The following is a 6,252-nucleotide window of genomic DNA, read 5'->3' on the forward strand; positions in this document are numbered from 1 at the left end:
AGCATATAATATTGTTACATACCGCTTGCCGCGCTTGCACTCTACCCTGTGGCCGCATGTCACCTTCGTATGACCGCTGTGCTCGAGGAATTTTACTTTCCGTTATGTACTTTTCAGTGGCAATGTCGCGGTCTAGTTAGCTAGTGATCGTTATCAGCTTCTACTGGAATATGAATTATCTAGCACCATGATTTTTTAATAATCGACTGAACTAGCCCAAACATAAACCAGCAATTAGTAGCGTTTAGTGTTTTGAAGTGTAACAATTCTCTATCTCGGACGAAACCATGTTTTAATATTATGTCTGCCTGTATATTTGATGTATGTTCAGTTCTGACTGATGACATAAATTTACATGCAAGTCACGATTTAACGGCATTCACGCATGTTGAAGCACAACTATGAGTTTTTGCGACCAATCGAAAACGTTGGGGTGTGACAATTGGAGTGAGGCCCCCACAGTAACGAAACTTTATGTTGATCAAGAATACTGATCTTGTCTATGAATTACTGTTAGAAATGGAAAGTAAAGCATGTAAGAGAAGAAGACCACGCATCCGCCCAAGCGGCTGGTTTTACCTCCCATTTCGTGGGTCTTGTGCAACTCCTACGAATCTTTCCTCGTGGCCTCCAAAGTCACCAACAGTGCCACCTAGAGAGACATCACATGTCTACCTCATAAGCCTACGCTCAAGTTACTCCTTTCTAGTACCATATTATCCACTTACTAATCGTAGTCGAGTTACGTCTGTGCCAGTTAGTTTAGCTGTCGACCATGTACCGCCACCACTGTGTGTTCTGTGGACTATAGTATTCCGAACGCCTGGACCAGTTTGGGGCACGTCTGAGGTATCTGCATTTACAGCCAATCATATGTCTATCTGAGGATACTAACCGTCACTAGCTGTTTCGCAGATCTTTAAGGCCATCGAATCTCCAACATAAACATGTATGGCATGAGATGCGATTAAGTGTTCCATGGGACTTGTGGGGCAGTCAAAAAGTGAAGGAGGAGGGTGAAACAGTGCCTGTCCCCCCGACGGGGAAGTATCACGCCCTTGTGTTCTCCTGTGTGTACTGTATACACCCAGAGAACACACGTCTATAATTAGTCACCATTAAACATCCATCTCAATCGCTTATTGTGTCTGGTGGCCCCTCCGCGCTTTCCTTTTTTTTGTTGCAGTCCGTTTAAGATTGTTTTCTTAAAGATCCTGGTGATGGGCGGGTATTTGCTTTCATTGGATCGAGAGGATATACCCACGGGGATTTTTACACGCTCTGTGTTGATCCAGCGACAGGTAGCCTGCGACTAGCTAGTAGCTCGTACACGCATCTGGACCCGTAGAAGAAACTCTGGCGCCTTTGCACAAATGCCTCACATGGTCATGATCGACGATGAACGAAGACTGTATACATAGATTTTTGTTACATTCCCCCGTGTTGATTCTTTCGATCGCAGGCACATTGCACAGGCGATTAAATTTTTTGTGTAGTGGTCAAGACAGACATGTATGTGTCCTTCACCTGATACGTTTGTGCAAATCTGTGTCCTTCACTCTAATTTTTGTTCAGCCCCCGCACTCCTAGTGTCTTTATTCGATCTGTGTTCCATCGTCTACCCGCTTCACTCATTCCAGCGGGCCATTTCCTGGGATCTATTTTCATTCTCTCGATCCACATATCACGTGACGTATCTACATATGGCGCCCGCCCTTTCGATGTGCTACAGCCGTCCTCGTTTGCGTGTTGGAACTCGACTGTTACGTTTATACCGTTTGAGCCCCTGCTTGTCGTTTGCACATCCGACATTTTCCTCACCGGGAGATTTTTCCCGTCCTCCCATCACCATAAGTGCCTAGTTTCGGTTTCCATGTTGCACTTATTCTGTTTTTGAACACAATCGTGCATTTCTTATATGCCTTGTTGCACGCCTCAGATCGCTTTGCTCACCTGCACCTATTTTGCAGCCCATCCCCCCCCTACTTTTAACCTGTTTTGTCCTTTTTTCCCCCGCCCTTTTCCCCCCCCCGGTGTGTTTGAGCCAATGGCGGAGGCGAGTACTGACGTCATACAGCGGTACGGGGACAAACAGAAAGTCCAGAACAAAAAAGTAAATTTGCTTTAGACTTGTTATCGTTTACTTTGATCATTAAAAATGATTGGTGGAGGGGAGGAAATTACATCGTAGTTCCATTCCACTCTTTTTTTTTATAACCTAACCTACTCATGACCTTGTATCAGGTTTTTAGAATATTTAATCTGACCATTACTTTGGGTATTGTGTACCTTATCTGTCCCACCCAGATATATGTATCTACAGACTTTACAGGGATGGCATTATTTATAACAGGTTATAACAAGACCGTTAATTTTAATAATCTTTGCAAAGCTCAAGGGACCGAAATGTCAGTCGATCTGTCAATTTGGTGAAGACTGAAATATCTCAACAACTTCCGAATGTACTGCTGTGGTTGCCAGAGGATAAATCCTAATGTCTTTTGGTGATTGCCTGACTATTCATCTATCGCCACCGTAAGGTTGACATATGTAGTTTTGAGTGAAATGTCTCAAAAACTATAGACATTTGAAAAAGACATTCCTGTCCCCCTCAGGATGAACTGTAAAAATTGTGCTGATCCCTTAGTTTTTCTCTAGCGCCACACAATACTTTGGTTTGGGACCAAACACATCCATAGAAATGGTTTATCTCCCAAATATCCAGAGTTTGGTGCCAGACAGGAGAATTATCACAATCCTTAGTAAGTTAAGGTCCTGTCACATATATCCGTATGACAGAAACGTATGCCGGCGCATACGAAATATCGGCAATAGGTTGATATAAATTAAGGGTAAGTTGTGATCGTTTGAAGGACGCAGACGCTACGCCGAACACGGAAAAAACTGGTTTAATGTTAATTTAAGTAACTTTTTAAACTTCTGTGAGCTGAGAAAATTATTTAAGGTTATTTGAATAGAAAATGATATAGTAACAGGGTTGAAATTAGAGTAACAGGGTTGCGTAAAGTAACAGGGTTGAATGGCTACATTACTTTTGGTTGTAGATCATGACATAAATGTGACAAATAAATACTCAGGACCACAGAAATGTTGTTTGATAATATTTTATATATATATTTTCCAATGAGGGATTAACAGGAAGAGTATCAATGATACATAAAAAACATGTCAACACAACAACAAACTGGATATAATCAAATATACACTGGACAAATATAAAACATGGAGGTCACTGAGGTAGTCAAACAACTCCACAGTGGAAAGGCCCCAGGGGTTGATGAGATGCGTCCAGAATGCTGAAGGCTTTGGGTGTGGAGGGGCTGTCTTGGTGGACACGCCTCGTCAACATTGCGTGGAAGTCTGGGACAGTGCCTTCAAGAGTTAGAAGATTGGAAATATATTACAAATAAAAGAGAGGACTTACCTTTGGTCTACCCATGGTAGTAGCACATGACTTGCTGATGTCATTTCCTCTGTGTCATGTGACTAACCGTTTTTTCACTTCCTCTGCCAAGTTAAAAGGTTTCGTTAAAAAGGTTTCGTTAACAGGGTTGCGCGCATGTTGTGGGACACACTTTCAGTGTAAAATTACTGTTATTTAAAATATGTTTATGATTTAACAAATTGATTTTACCATTACAAGAGACATATATCAATTGAATAATACCAAAAAAGTAAATAAAAACCCTATTTTCAATGTTACATTTGACATGCAATTCGTCACCTAGAAGTTGGGACAAAGAAAAATGCTAATTTAGGGGTGTTTGAGAGGTATTTGATATTTTAAACAATATTTTGAAACAACTTTTTCTGCAACTTCAGAATCAACAGTGCGTGCGCCTGTCGCTTAAAGTGAACGGAGACAAAACTGTGGCGTTAACCAATCAGATTTCGAGTTGGGGACACCGGGGCCAGCTAGCAGGCGTACGATAACGTCAGCACGTCCACGTCTTTTGATTGGATACGCACTATTGAGAGGCAGAGCTATGCAGAGCTAGCAAATTGAACTTGAACGAGCTAATTTAGATTTCTACAAGCTGTTTGTTTTCAACCCACAATGGCTGAAGGAGGACAAGAGATCGATTTGGTCGCAGATATAATTACAACGGCATTTTCAAGACAAACTTTTCAAGAAAAGCTAGACATTGTGAGAAGAGAACAGCCAACCCTGATGCTAGCGAGACTATCACAGGGTTTGTCCGCCACTTTCAGATCACGAACCACGAGCGGTACTCCCGGCTCACTGCACATTGTACTGCTGGGAATGCCTGCTATTTACAACTGATCAATTTGGTGTTTGGAGCCACACTGGGTTTGGAAACTTGAGTTGTCTAACCAAGGCAGCAACGAGACACCAAAGCACAGCTGGGCACTTACAAGCAACGGTGCTTTTGAAAACCTTTGGGACATCTACAGCTCAACGAACAAGTGAGCAGGGAAACGGAGCTCCACATCGAAAATGTGAACAAAAATAGGGAAATGCGCATTTATTGATTATAAATGCTTCGGAAATATTAATATAACTCTGTTGTACTTGACTATGTTAATAAGGTGATGCAACGCCCGGTTATACTGCATTTCTGTCTAAATGTCTAAATAGTTTCTAGAGCCATGGCGTCATAATGATGGTATTAATGAGGTGGAATAATTCAGGTAGGACTGTGTAGGACATCACTGAAGGCCTAGGTGGGAAATGCACGGCCCGCCACTGACAACCACACAGTGCCGCTTGCAGCTATGTCTTGTCAAATTATATTTTGAGGGGTTGGCTACTTATTTACAGTATGACCATTTCCTCAGTTAACATTACACCACTGAAAAGAAGTCCTTATGGTTTCTCTGGAAACTATGTTTTTGCCTTATTCATTCTTTGTCTTTGTTCGAGAGCAGGTCATACCTAAAAAGGGAATTTATTTCCATAAGGTTTTATGAAAAAGGTTGTTCAATGAATAAGAAATAGAGCAGTGGCAGTGGGTAAGCCTCAGTGACAACAGAAGAATGTGTGGGAAAATATCTCTCAAGTAAAATGTTCATATTTTAACAATTCAGCTCAGCTAACCTTGTTCAGGTTTCTTCTACTTAAGTTTATCCGATTCAGCTGAAAGGCTCAGAAGTGCACTCCACACTAAAACTGTATAAAATCAGTTTCTTTGGCAATAATGAAAATGCTTTCATTAACCATCTGCACAGGGATACTTGTGATGAGGATAAAAAAGATGCAAATCACACTGAAGAAAACTGCTAAAGTTATTGTTGTGAGGGTGTTTGCCTTAAAGGATTGTGCCCAGACTTGCTGACAGTCCTCTCTCGCCAAATAAGGATTTGTCACTGCTTGTTCTTTCTCACCAGACAACTACTGTAGGTGCACAACATCCCCCCTAACACTCCCACCATCCTCTCTGTAGTGTAAACACAACCAGAGCTGAGTTTCCATCTCAGCTCAGCAAGTTGCAATGTCAAAACACATTCGGGTCATCAGGATGTAACGCAGCAACAACGCTGTTTAAACCCCCCCCCCCCCCAGCTGGACGGGAGTCAAATGTTTCAGAACATGTATTCTGGGAAAACAGAAGATGGTATTTTAATGGAATTAATAAAATTGCATGAATCTTTTGGCAAGCTTATGCTCCCATAATAATATTAAATCCTTGCAGTAAGAAATATACTTCATTAATGCCGTAGATAATGAGGTTGGCAGGATTTTGTTTGATTAACTTTTTCAGCCTCAAATATAGTTTTACCCTGAAGTGTTTTCGGTATGCATCATGTCATGAGGCTCTGGTGTTTTAGACACACTGCCATCAATTTTACATGTGAATCTACGAGCACCTAATGACCGCTGTTGCTTTGTTTTGCAATTATTTCTCACTCCCACCTCTGCTTACAAGATATTGTCTTATAAAGCAGAAATTACACGTTAACAGACATTAACAGCTATATGACTTTCATATGATTATCTGGCTGGCTTTAGGCTGTTTATGTTTCGTTCTTTTATTGGAATGATGTCAGTATTTCAGGAGCTGATGGAGCTTCATTCTACATGAACTGTAAGTCACTGTGTGGAGACACAACAGCGCCATGTGCTGGACACTGAGGTGAATCACAACTGACTGTGACACATAAAAAGTTTGGTGTAATTGTAAAAAGTGTGAACATGCAAAAAGTATCATAGTTGAGGGTGACTCAGAGAAGAAAAGAGGGGAAGGACGTGTGTGTCTACATTTCCATCTA

This window comes from Cottoperca gobio, chromosome 24 (assembly GCF_900634415.1).
Source record: "Cottoperca gobio chromosome 24, fCotGob3.1, whole genome shotgun sequence".
Classification (NCBI taxonomy): domain Eukaryota; kingdom Metazoa; phylum Chordata; class Actinopteri; order Perciformes; family Bovichtidae; genus Cottoperca; species Cottoperca gobio.